The sequence below is a fragment of the Tamandua tetradactyla genome, chromosome 3 (assembly GCF_023851605.1).
Source record: "Tamandua tetradactyla isolate mTamTet1 chromosome 3, mTamTet1.pri, whole genome shotgun sequence".
NCBI lineage: Eukaryota > Metazoa > Chordata > Mammalia > Pilosa > Myrmecophagidae > Tamandua > Tamandua tetradactyla.
In genome coordinates, this window is record NC_135329.1 from 121473057 (window position 1) to 121487893 (window position 14837).

A 14837-nucleotide genomic window follows, 5' to 3' on the forward strand; every position below is an offset into this window, starting at 1 on the left:
AGTGTAACAAGATAGAATAATTTCACATGCAGGACTAATTTTTGAAAACATAACATCTGCATGGGGTAGTTTGATGATGTCAGATACACAATACCAGAGTTGATTCATCCCTCTCAGTTCTTAAATTCCACCAAGTAAATTATAAGTAAAGACAAACTTCATTCCCAATAAAATAAAATTAAAAGTGATTGTCAGATGTTATTGTTTGGAATGGAATTGGAATGGAAACATGATTGCCTTTGGGAGGTTGACCTCAGGTGTTTTTCAACCATTTAAAGTCTAACTCTGGATTCTGGTGCTAATACTCAAAGCAAAGTTTTCTTGGGTGGATGAAAACAGCTGTTTGGGTTGGCTTATGATTGAAGGTGGCATATGTAATAATTCTGATACAATAGGTGCTCAAAAATAGTAGTTCTAATCATATTTCCCTTCAGTTTTCTGAGGGGCAATTGTGTGGTTTCCTCAAATGTGAAAATGAAGATGATAATATTTACCTAACAATTATGGGGTGTTGTGTGACAATTAAATAAGCTAATTGTACATAAAAATGCTTTTTGAAGAGTAAATGAAAAGTAAAATAATAATATTCTAATACTAATATTGTCTTCTGGTTTTAAACTCCAATTAGAAGAGTTGATTTCAGGGGTGATGCGAGAGGAGAGACTAACTAGATAACCTGAACAATAAAATGTAGGAGGTTGATAATACCAACAAAACACCTGCATAAAACCACACTGGATGTGCCCTACATGACACTTCCTGATGTTTCCTAGAATTGTGCAATGCATTTCTAGGGAGGGATACTGGGTTGGTAAGACATTGTTGGTCACTGGTCTAGAATGGAATAGAACAAGTAAGTCAAACAACAGGTCTAAGAATCACTCTCTCAATTATTTTTTTCATACTATTTTATGAACTGTACATAACAGGGACAGATAGTTTGTGAGTGCCAGCTTTGTCATTTAATCTCCATTCTACTACCTGAACGTGTCCCAAGCATCAGTCCTACCTTTTGCCAGTCTTCACTGAGTCTCTTCTGAACTGATCTGTCCTACTCCTAGGGACAGTGTGACTAAATGGCTCAGATTTCTAAAACTCAGTTTCAACATTCTGCCCACATTTCATTCAGTGTGCCACTGCCCTCTTTTCCTCCACACATTCTTGCATTAAAATTCATATTTGATTGTTTCATTCCCACAGGACTTTTCAAGATGGCTGCTTTGTACCCTGAATTTACCCTGCTAATGACTCCCTCTCTCTTTTCATTCTCCACACCTTCCCAGGTTATTCTTCTAAAAGTGCTCTTTTCATCATATCATCCCACACCTTAAATACTTGCAGATAGTATCCAATATATAAAGTCCAAACTCCAGAGTTTAAGATGACATTCTGTTTTCTTTTGTTAATGCTGCCAGAAATGCAATATACCAGAAATAGGTTGGCTGTTATAAAGCGAATTTATTACGTTACATGTTTATAGTTCTAAGGCTACAGATATGTACAAGAAAAAGACACCTTGACTCAAGAAAGGGCCAGTGACATTCAGGGTTTCTTTGTCAGCTGAAAGGCACATGGTGATGTCTGGTAGCTTTCTCTCCTGACTACTATTTTCAAACACCTTCTCCAGGCATGTTTTCTTTTATTTATTATTATTTTAACTTTTTTATTGAATAATATAACATATACAAAGCAAAGGAAGAAAAACGCAATAGTTTTCAAAGCTATTCTTCAACAAGCAGTTACAAGACAGATCCCAGAGTTTTTAATGGGCTACCATACCATCCTCTCAGATTTTTCCTTCTAGCTGCTCCACAATATAGTAGGCTAAAAGGAGTATTTTCTGTCATCACAATCGACTTTCTTTTTGTGTGTGTGAAAAACAGCATATATGCAAATAAGCAGTAAATTTCAAAGCGCAGCACCACAATTAGTTGTAGAAGGGATTTCAGAGTTTGGTATGGGTACAGTTCTAGAATTTCAGGTTTTTACTTCTAGCTGCTCTGAGATACTGGAGACTAAAAGAAATATCAATATAATGATTCAGCAATTATACTCATTGGTTAAACCCTACCTTCTCTGTATAACTCCACCATCACCTTTGCTCTTTCTCCCATTCTTTAGGGTTATTTGGGTCATGGCCATTCTCACTTTTTTTCTTTTTAATTTTTTGGTTTTTTTTTAAACATAGCATACGAACATGAACATTCTTGCCATATGATCATTCCATTCTTGGTATTTAATCAATGACTCACAGTATTATCACATAGTTGTATATTCATCACCATAATCCTTTCTTAGAACATTTGCATCAATTCAGAAAAAAATGAAAAGAAAAAAAAAAAACTTATATATACCATATCCCTTATCTCTCCCTCTCATTGACTGCTACTATTTACATCTACCCAATATATTTCAGCCTTTGTTTCCCCCATTTTTTTGTATACCTCTTACCACTTCCTTTCATTGATCACTAGCATTTCAGTCTATTAAATTTATTTTAACATTTGTTCCCTCTATTATTTACTTATTTTTAATCCATATGTTTTACTCATCTGTCCATAGCATAGATAAAAGGAGCATTAGACACAAGGTTTTCACAATCACACAGTCACATTGCAAAAGCTATATCATTATACACTCTCTTCAAGAAATATGGCTACTGGAACACAGCTGTACATTTTCAGGCGCTTCCCTCCAGACTCTCCAATATACCTTAACTAAAAAGGTGATATCTATATAATGTATAAGAATAACCTCCAGGATACCTCTCAATTCTATTTGAAATCTCTCAGCTATTGACAATTTATTTTGTCTCATTTCTGTCTTCCCCCTTTTGGTCAAGAAGGTTTTTTCAACCCCTTGATGCTGAGTCCCAGCTCATTCTAGGATTTCTGTCCCATGTTGCCAGGAAGGTTTACACCCCTGGGAGTCACGTCCCATGTAGAGAGGGGGAAGGGCAGTAAGTTTGTTTGTCCTGTTGGCTGAGAGAGATAGGCCACATCTGAGCAACAAAAGAGGTTCTCTGGGGGTGACTCTTAGGTCTAATTTTAAGTAGGCTTAGCCTATCCTTTGTGGAGATAAATTCCATATGAACAAACCCCAAGATTGAGGGCTCGGCCTATTGCTTTGGTTGTCCCCACTGTTTGTGAGAATATCAGAAATTTTCCACATGGGCAAGTTGATCTTTCCCTCTTTCTTGCCATTCTCCCAAGGGAACTTTGCAAATACTTCTTTATTCACTGTTCAAATCACTCTGGGATTTTTCGGGTCATCACTCTGAACAAACCTACAAAATCTCATGCCAGGGGGTGTTTTCTTTCTGCATCTCTAAGCTTCTCTGTCTGTGTCAGCTCTGAAGCTTTTTCCAAAAATGGTTGCCTCTTAAAGGACTCCAGTAAGTGACCCCACCTTGAATGGGTGGTGACACATTTCCATGAAAACCACCTCATCAAAATGTCCCACCCGCAATTGGGTGGGTCACATCTCCATGGAAACAAGTTAATCAAAAGATCTCACCCAACAATACTGAATGAGTATTAAAGAACATGGCTTTTCTGGGGTCCACAACAGTTTCAAACCGGCCCTCATACCCTCCCTCCCCCAACCCCTAGTCCCAAGCTGTTTCCACAACAGACTCACTGCAACTTTCCTTTCCAACTTTTCACCCATTATTCCCCTCCACTGCATCCAACCAAACTGGTCAACTACCCAACTCCAAAACAGTATCAACAAACTGAGTATTTTTTCCCTTCACAGTTTCCCATTCCTGAGCTATTTGCCTCTCCTTTTCAGCTGTTGTTTCAGTCATAAAACTGTTTCAACAAACACATATTGTATGCTTTAAATGCAGTGGTGATATTCAAAATGTTAACAACTAGCCAGCTTGGCCACTGAACCAATAGAATTGCTCTAGCCATAGTGCTTGAACTGTGTTCTAGAGAATCCTTAATGTCCCTGGCATTAATCTTTCAATTGCTAGATCCTAGGGAGGTCCATGGAGAGAAGAGTGGGTGTTTGATAATTCCTGGTGATGAGGCAGATCTGGCTAAGATGGGAAGTCACTGGGGTGGGGGTTCAGAGTACCATTACCAAATGGTACAAAAATATCTCAATGTTTAATACTGGTATGGACATCCAGAGTACACCAACTGAATACCAGTGTCAGGCTTTGCTCCAGGCTCACTTTAAGCTGCTTTCCCAACAACCTCAGAATCAGTGATCCCTCCATTCTCTAAATTCTTTTAGCACTTTGTGCCTATATTTCTTGCAAGTCACATTTATAGCCTTGCATTCTCAACTGTCTTGGGGAGACTATTGTTCAAGTCATCCTCCCAAAGTCATAATCTTTTCCATAGCAAGAGTTGTACTGTGTTTGTCTCTCCCAAAATGCCTAATGTAGCGCCTTTCTCATGAGATCACACATCCTGTATTATTAATGAATATTGATTGAATGCATGTTTGGGAACTTCTTACATCGTAATGCAGGCTTTCTAAATCATGTAGAATCATCTTTGAAACTCTGATGAAAGCTATAGACTATTCCCAGAAACATCCGTGTATATTTTCACATTCATACAAAAACATTTCACTTATCCCCTAAACCACTCATAGAATCCTGGGAGCCCATGGAACGTAGGTTAAGGACTCTTGCCTAAATGGAATTTAATGGAGCTAGGACATTAATCTAAAGAATTAACATTATTTTTCAATGAAATACCTATTATTTTTTTTCAATTTACTTGCAACAATATCTACTTTATTATTTTACTTTTTAAACATAATTTATTATTAAATTTTAACACTTAACTTATTAACATAATTATAATCCAATTCTGATAGTCCTATTATCAATGCTGAATAATGATATACAATAGTACATGGCTCAATATCAATAAGAAGAAAATATAACCATCCTTCAGCAGACCTAATTTTAGATAGAATGGAAATACCTATTATTTTTAAACTTTCCATACCTTGGCTATGATTGGACATTGAGTTAATCGCATTCATTACTCACTTCTCTATGTAAAAATACCTATGTCCAAATTTTTAGAAGATATATATTATACTGTATGTGTTTATTCCTCATATGGATACTATACCATATTTATATTTTATTCTATACCTGTAAGTATATACACAAGTAAATCTTTTCTTTTTGAGTTTAAAATGGCACTTTGCACTGCCACAGGGGTATTGATGAACTATGTATATAGTTAGATGTTTTTCTCCTGTAAAAAAAAATATGTGCAACATTTACTGTCATTAGTACCTCTCAGCTTATTCTTCAGGGGATAAGAAGCAATAGATTTGTTCCATGCCCGGAGGGTCTCTGTCCTGTGCAATGTTTCTAGGTAATTTGCTTAGTTCTGAGCCATATTTTCTGCTAAATTTTGGAAAATACATTAGTTCTGATGTATTTTGAGCTTTATTTTCAAAGTTAGAACTTGCAAGGGGAAATGGTGCTGTATGTTTATTGTTATTACTTTGTACAACATTTGGTATAATGTTCTTAAGCAATGAGAATTGGTGCTAATAGTGTTAGCCATTTGTTGTAAATGCCAATAAAATGAACACCACGAACAAGAATGAACATTTTATTTTTGGAAAATCAAATGTACTTTCTATAAATATGCACCTATTTACTAGGAATGTGTCATTTAAAGGGTGGTTTCCTTTATGTTATTTCTTATGTTTTAAAACATTCTAACTTAAATTTGGTCATTTTTCAAACTATTTGTGAAAAGATGCTGTGTCTAGTTGAACATTCCTCAGGTGTTTGTCTAAATATGTTTTGCAATTTTCAGATTTTAAAATACCATCAGGTTAAATAAGCACAACAATTAAAAATAAAAAAAAAGAATTAACATTAATATGACCTTGGAAGTCCAGTGAGGGAGATACTTTAGGAAAGTTCATTCTTTCTTGCCCATTAGATCATAGTATCTAAGTGGCTATCTCCTGCCCTGTCTCCATGAGATAGAAGAGTAGCTGGGCCTACATGCTCGCTGGGGCAACCCAGTCTCCTTCCGGAATGTTTACTTAGGGTTTCAGCTAAAGCATGCTCATTACCAGTTATCCTCATAGATGTGAACAAGTGCCAAGCAACAATCTGGGATGGGGCCATCTTTGACTGGGTGAACTAATTAATAAGTACCATAGACCAAACTGTGAGGAATGTGGCTCATGTCTCATTAGAAGTAAATAGAGACTATATGAAAATGCAAAAACAACTTCGTCTTAGACAGGGTTTTTTCATCAGGAAAAACAACCTCGGTATGTAAACTGCAGTGTAGACATGAGGTATAAAACAGTAATGAGCTCACTGTCACCAAAACTCAGTGTGGGATCAATTCCCACTGAGTTACTCGCCATGACTCAAAAAGATGGGACTTCCATCAACTCCCTGAGGTAGCTGACAAGTCTCCTTATAATAAATCTCTTTCTGGAAGGAAAAAGACAACTCCTTTACAAGGGTGGCTCCCTGCCATGGTACTGACATGAACGTTTCGAAAAATTATACTTTTTCATATTTCATACAGATTTGTTTCACTTCTTGGGAAAAAAAAGTGAAAAATCTTTTGTAGATCTTTGGATTGGCTTACATTGTCTGAAACTTCTTCTTGGAGACCATTATTGCTACAAACGCATGAGATATGGGTAGAGAAGAAAAACCCAGATGACAATTACATGGAAAAATAACTCAATATGTGTGAATTAAGATTAGAGCCAAGCTATGCTTTTCTGGTCATAAATCAACATAATATTATTAGGGACAAGAAAAGTCACTGTGTTCCAAGGAATTTTGGGAAGAAATTGCGTCAGTTCTCTGGACTTGTAGTAGAGAGGGTGAGCAATTGATGCTGTGATTCAGCACAACCATATTTTTCATTTGCTTTGATAACAGTGATAACATACAAAAGTGTCTAAAAGTGCCATGCCCTGTGCCACATGTGGACAGATCCTTACCGGAAACACTGTGACGGTAATATGGGACTCGGGGGAGCTTACATAGTACGGGGAAATAGAACAGGCAGAAGCATCTACCCCAATCCAAGCTGCTGCTAATTTACAATGGGCCCTCAAAATTGAGCTGCTGGAGGCAGCGCATTGAGGCGAGGAGGGTGGGATGGTGGAGAGGATGGGGGAAACAAAGTGTTACCTGGCCTTTTTCTGCTGTTTCCTCATTTGTGGCAATTCTGTGTATGAGTGAGAAGCTCAACTTCTCTCCAAAAGTCTATCTTTGTTATTGGGCACAGAGGCTAAACAAATCAAGATCACTGTTTAAGCACACATGTCTACTCTTTCCACCAAAATAACTTCTGGTCATAGTGTCTAAAGTGATATTTACCACACAGGAATGACTTGTGGATATTTGTTGAACGTACTTAAGACCTTGTCCTGACTCTCTTCCCACTTACAACCATGGTCCTAGTCCTAAGATGCCTTGTTCCTCAGGAGAACAAGAGTATGTCTGGTAATATAGAAAATCATAAAGAATTCTAAGCTATCCACCAAAATATGGAAATACTGGAAAATTTATAAGAGGAACAGTGGTAACTTCTCTAGGCCCAGGAAGCTAGATGAGGCCCTAAAAGAAATATTAGTTACAGGTTAACATCAAAAAAAGTTTAGCAAGTCATATTTGCATGTGAGTTTTTGAGTAACATTGTCAAATGACATAGGTAAAATTACCCATTGTCTTTATGAAGAGTTACTATTTTCAGATTCATGGAGAAACAGATGACAGATTTATGTATCTGACATTGAACTTCCCCTCACTTTGTGGGACTTGATTTCAGGATATTTTATATGGAGGTTCAGAACATTGAGAGAACTTGATCATCATTCTGGATGACAGTCAAAGAAAAGAGAAAGAGAAAAAGGGAGAATAGGAAGAAGGAAAAGGAAGAGATGGATGGGAAAGAAAAATAAAAAGCTACTGAGTTTGGCACCCTTAATTTTTTGCAAATGTTCTCCCAGTACAAGTTTATCCCAATACATACTTATATACCCAGCTTTGGATTCAAGATACAAAATGCAACCTGGCTACATTCCTCCTCCCAGTTGAATTTCCCAGAACTCCCTTACATTAATCACTTCCATCCTGTCATCTAATAGACGATACAAATTTCTGTCTCCTGTTTTCATTCACAGAATCTCAGAGTTGGAGAATTCAGAGCTCATCTATTCCAACTGTCTGCCAGATGCCTGAATCCTCACTACACATTTTTTCCTTATATGAGCTGAAATATTACCTAGTTTAACTTTCATTCATTTTCCTCAGTAAAGCCCATAGAATAATTTTATATAAAATTGCTCTCAGGAGGTCAGTGCAGCAGTGGTTCAGTGGCAGAGTTCTCACCTGCCATGCCAGAGACCTGGGTTCTATTCCTGGTGCCTGACCATGGGGAAAAAAAGTCGCTATCAGGAAAAAGCTAGAAAAGAAAGAGTAAGAATGCTATGTTTTAAGCTTGTTAAGTTCTACTCAATTATTAGTTGTAATTTTAGAAAATAATTTAATCTGATTTATATAAAAAATTATGTCTATAGTAATTTCATTTCTGTCCTAACACAGAGAGAGAGAGAGAGAGAGAGAGAGAGAGAGATCCTGCATAAATAAAGTATCATGGTAAATAAAGTCACGGATGCTTTTTTTACCTTAATTGTTCTGAGATAGCATTTCCCATTTTAACTCATTCAAATAAAAATTCCAGTGTTGTTAATTGTATTTATAATGTTGTAGCACGATCACAATCACCCATTATCAAGACCTTCTCATTTCCCAAACCGAAACTTTGTACCCATAAGAATTAATTCTGCACCCCCACCCCCGCAATAAGATTTTTTTTTACTTTTTATTTTGAAATATTTTCAAACTTACAGGACAGTTACAAAAAGAATGCAAACCCCATGGAGGACTCCAATATACCTGTCTCCCCAGACACCAGATCCACCAATTTTAACATTTAGACACATTTGCATATTATTCTACTATCCATCATTCTATCAGTTCATCTATTTCTCTATTAGTCTGTCTGTTTATATTTCAATTCATTTTCTGAAACTTGAGTGTAGGTTTTATACATCATGCTCTTTGTACAGTAATACTACTGTGTACATTGCCAAAGAACAAGGATATTTACTTGTGTATCCACCTGAAATTCAATTATCAAGTTCAAGGAAATCAACATTGATATAAAACTTATGGTCTGTATTCCAATTTTTCACCTATCCCATTAATGTCCTTTCAAGACTTCTCTTCTCCCTTGTTTGATATAATTCAGGATAATGTGCTGCCTTTAATTGTCATTTTTTCTTTAGTTGCTCCTTTGTTTTTTAATTGTGGAAATATATATACAACATAAATTTTCCCATCTCAACCACTCCCAATCAAGCAATTCAGTCAGATTAATCACTATGTTGTGATATCCCCACTCTGTTCTGTTACTAAAACTTTCCCATCTCCCCTAGCAGAAAACTTATACCCATTTTGCATTAACTCCCCTTACCCTGCCCACAGTTTAGCAACTTGTATTCTAATTTCCATCTCTATGAGCTTGCATACCTCCAATATTTTCTTAGTAGTTACCATAGAGCTTAAATTTAGCATTCTAAATATATAACAATCTCCTTTGCTCTGATACCCAACTAACTTCAATAGTACACAAAAATTATGTTCCTATGTACCTCTCTTCCCCCAGTTTTATAAGTTCTTGTCAACAGTTACAAGTTTATATTTTAGATTATGAGTCCAAAACCACTGATCACTCATTATATTTTATGCATTTGCTTTGTAGATTCTATAGGAAGTAAAAAGCAGAGTTAGAAACCAAAATTGCAATACTACTGGCATTGATGTGTACCCATGTCATCACCTTTATCAAAGATGTTTATTTCTTCATGTGGCTTCTATCTATTGTCTATTGTCCTTTCCTTTCAACCTGCAAAGCTCTCATTAGCATCTCTAGTAGGGCTGACCTAGTAATGACAAAGTCCTTCAGCTTTTATTTATCTGGGAGTGTCTTAATCTCTCCCTCATTTTTGGAGGACAGTTTTGTTGGATATAGAATTCTTGGTTGGCAGGTTTTTTGCTTTCAAAACTTTAGATATGTCATGCCACTGTCTTCTTTAGTTCTATGAACATATTTAGGCCATTTTTTTCAAGGATAAAATGAAGTTTATTATTTTTTCCATTTTTTTTGGTTTGTTTTTTTAAATAAAACTATTTGTAAAATGGCTATTTTATCTCCATGGCAAGAGTAATCCCTGAAAGTTGCATGAACCCCTTCTTAAGGACTCAAGATTTTTTCCCTCTCTTTTTTTAAACTCAGATATTTAAAAATTATACAATTTTCAAAACAATACAACATGAAGAATCATGTAGCATGGGGCTGCTCAACTGAAAGGCACCTTTTTTCTTTATAAAAGTGAAAACAAAAAGATAAAAGGGTTCACTGGGTGCTCCTGGCTTGCTGAGCCCACAGAGATCACACATGGATCCAAGGCCTCTCCCATGAGCAGGGCCATTTTTAAAATTTGTGGAGTATCCCAGGTGTGATCCTCTTCTTTGATGTTTTCCAATGCTTCAATCTTCTCTTTTGCATGGGCTCTCACCTCTTAGTTCTTTGAATGTTTTGAAATCTTTTTTGAAAACCTGGACATTTTGATGTTTTAATATGTAATCTTTGGAATTTAGACTCTGAGGTGTCTATTCCATAAGTTGTACCCATCTTGAATTATGACAGAGCTTTCCTAGGATTCCAGGAGTGAACAACAAAAGAAAAAATGGAAAAAAAGAAAGCACCTTTTTCAGTCTTTGTGGATGAAACCGTACAAGAGCTCTGCATCAGAGCTTATCTATATAATAAGTTTAGAGAATAGTTACAGGTCAAAGTATAGGGGTTGCCCTGATCCTTTCTTTTTTACCCTCTTTATTTGTATTTTTATTGAGAAATCTTCACACACAGTCCATACATGTTGTACGGCAATGGCTCACAACACCATTACATAGTGGTGCATTCATCACCATGATCATTTTTAGAACATTTGGATCACTTCAGAAAAAAAGAAAAAGAAAAAACTCATACATCCCATAAAGCTTACCCCCTCCCTCTCATTAACCACTAGTATTTCAATCTACTCAATTTCTTTTACCCTTTGTCCCCCTATTATTTATTTAGTTTTTGTCCATATTTTTTTTACTCACCTGTCCATACCCTGGGTAAAAGGAGCTTCTGACACAAGCTTCTCATAATCACACAGTCACATTGTAAAAAATATATCTTTATACAATTGTCTTCAAGAATTAAGGCTACTGGAGCCATGTTTCTTGAAGATGAATGTATAATGAAATAGCTTTCACAATGTGACTATGTAATTATGAAAACCTTGTGTCTGATACTTTTTTTATCTATGATATTGACAGATGAGTAAAAATTATGGATTAAAAAATAAATAATAGGGAGAACAAATGTTAAAAGAAATTGAGCAGATTGAAATATTAGTGAATAAGGAAAGGGAGTAGTAAGGAGTATAGAACAAAATAGGGGGAACAAATGTTAAAATCTATTCCGTAGATGGACATACTAGTGGTCAATGAGAGGGAGGGGTAAGAGGTATGAAATGTGTGAGTTTTTTCTTTTTGCTTTTTATTTCTTTTTCTGCAGTGATGCACATGTTCTAAAAAATGATCATGGTGAGGAATATACTACAATGTGATGATATTGTTAGCCATTGATTGTACACCATACACAGAATGTTTGTATGGTAAAAATGTTCATGTTTGTACGTTGTTTTGGTATGATAACTCAAAATAAATTTTGTAAAAAAGCAATAAAAAAAAGAATCAAGGCTACTGAAACATGGCTCAATAGTTTCAGGTACTTCCCTCCTGCCACTCCAATACACCATAAACTAAAAAGGGATATCTATACAATGCATAAGAATAACCTCCAGGATAAACTCTTGACTCTGTTTGAAATCTCTCAGCCACTGAAACTTTATTTTACCTCATTTCTCTCTTCCCCTTTATTCTAGTTTGCTAGCTGCTGGAATGCAATATACCAGAATGGCATTTAAAAGGAGGAATTTATTAAGTTCCAAGTCCACAGTTCAAAGGCTATGAAAATGTCCCAACTAAAGCAAGGCTATAGAAATGCCCAATCAAAGGCATCCAGTAACAGATACCTTGGTTCAAGAAGGGCTGATGACATTCAGGGTTTCTCTCTCAACTGGAAAGGCACATGGTGAACATGGCAGAATCTGCTAGCTTTCTCTCCCAGCTTCTTGTTTCATGAAGCTCCCCCAGGGGCGTTTTTGTTTTTCATCTCCAAAGGTCTCTGGATGTGTGGACTCTGTAGCTCTTTCCAAAATGGTTCCCTCCTAAAGGGCCCCAGTAATCAATCCCACCTACTGGATTGGGTGGAGACATACCTCCATGGATATGGGTGGAGACACACCTCCATGGAAATCATCTAATCAAAAGCTACCACCCACAATTAGGTGGGTCACAGCTCCATGGATAATTTTAAAACTCCCACCCAGCAATACTGAATGAGGATTAAAAGACAGCTTTTCTGGGGCCCACAAATTCAAACCAGGACACTCCTTTTGGTCAAGAAAGCTTTATCAATCCCTTGAAGCTAAGTCCTGGCTCATTCCAGAAGTTCTGTCCCATGTTGTCAGGGAGATGTACCCACCTGGGAGTCATGTCCTATGTAGGGGGTGGACGGTAATAAGTTCACCTGCCAAATTCGCTTAGAGAGAGAAGCCGCATCTGAGCAAGAAAAGAGGTTCTCTGGGAGTGACTCTTAGGCATAATTTTAAGTAGGCTTATTTTCTCATTTGCAGGAATAAATTTTATAGGAATGATCCCTAAGAGTGAAAGCTTAGCCTATTGATTTGGTTGTTCCCAGTGCTTGTGAGAATATCAGAAATTCTCCAAAAGGGGAAGTATTTAATATTTTCTCCTTTCTCCCCAATACCCCAAGGGAACTTTGTAAATACTTTACTCACTGTCCAAATTGCTCTGGGATATATTGGTGCATCACACTAATCTGGAGAGACCAACAAAATTTCATGCCCTATTCACGATTCCATGTACTTACGGTATTCAACTAAATTGACCATTCAAGTAAAATTATGTAATGTGCTACTCAAAACATAAATTTTGAACTAATGCACCATCTCTTCTTCCATTTCACACAGAAGTTAAACTTTTAAAACTTGGATAATATTATCCTTTACCCTATATCTGATCTACCTCAGTCCTATCCAGATTAGCTTCATTCATATTTCTAGTCAAAGTCTGATCCCCTTTTCACCTTTTTAAACAGTTCCTGTGTGGGGTACTACTGACTTTTATAGCTTCAGAGCTCTAATTCTGAGTCTCAGGTGTCACATAAATATACAAAGTTTCTGGGAACAACCAGATTATAGACAAATAGCTCAGTATCTCAGGATTTAGAAATAACCGTTACAACTCCTCAATAGATGTGACTGCTGTAAGAGCTTACAATCTAGGACCCCTTACAATAGGTCCCAACCTGATAACCCATGGTCTCAACTTCAGTTCACCAAGTTTTTATAACATAGTTAGCCCATTTGAGTGAGGCATGATAATATTTGTTTTTTGTTTCTGACATTTCATTCAACATACAGTTCTTAAGTTTCATTCACCTAGTTGCATGTCTCACAACTTCATTCCTTCTTGTAGCCACTCAGTAGTGTTGTATGTATACACCACAGTTTCCTCGTCTAATCACAATCATTGTGTCCTTTAGGCCACCTCCACTCATTGTGAATTGCAAACACTGCCTCTATAAACACTAGAGTGCAAATGTCCATTCATGTCCCCACACTCAATTCTTCCAGGTATGCACTGAGCAATGGGTTTTAGGATCTTATGGCAACCCCATCCTTTCCCTCTATGGAACCACTACAGTGCTCTTCAAGGGACTGCATCTCTCAGTTTCCCTACTAACAGTACATACATTCATCTCTTTCTCTGCATTTTCTCTAGCACTTGTTTCACTCTGTCCATCTTGTTGTTTGATTGTTTTTTGTTGTTGTTGTTTTTGAATGCATGGTGGAAATCGAAATTTGGTCTCCTGCATGGAAGGTAAGGACTCTACCACTGAACCACCCATGTACCCTCTCAGATCATTTTTAAATAGTTTTATTAGCACCTCATACAGTCCAACCTACGTGACTAGACATTCCTTCACCACCATAATCTGTATGAAGACATTTCCTTTTCGTTCACAAAGAATCCATACCCTTCCCCAGGATAACCCCCCCACATACATGTTGACATTTAGTTTTGGCATAATGACTTTGTTACATTCAGTGTAAGCATATTACAATGCTATAGACCCTAGCTTGCATTGATTGTACTTTTTCCTGTATACCATCCATTTTCAATAACTTGTAATATTGACATTCATTTGTTCTCCCTCATACAATTTTTTTTTATTTGTACATTTAATCACCATCATTGTCCACTCTAGGCATTCCTAAGTTATAACTGAGTTATACTTGTCAATCTTTACCCTCTATCTTGCCTTCTGGTGCCCCCAGCCCTTCTCCCTCCATCATGCCCTGATTCTTTCTGCGTATGCATCTTGATTTGGGCATACGTGTGGGAATTCCCCCATTTAGACAGATAGAAATGCTCTGTCTTCCTGGCAATTTCCTCAAAGTTGCAGGCACTGCACTGTAAATCCTACAAGCAATTCCTTGCCCCAGGCAACCACTTCACTGTTCTTTCACGGTGATCTGTAGGATCGCTCTTTGAGCTGCCTTCTACATGTCTGGCAAGATATGGGACAATGAGT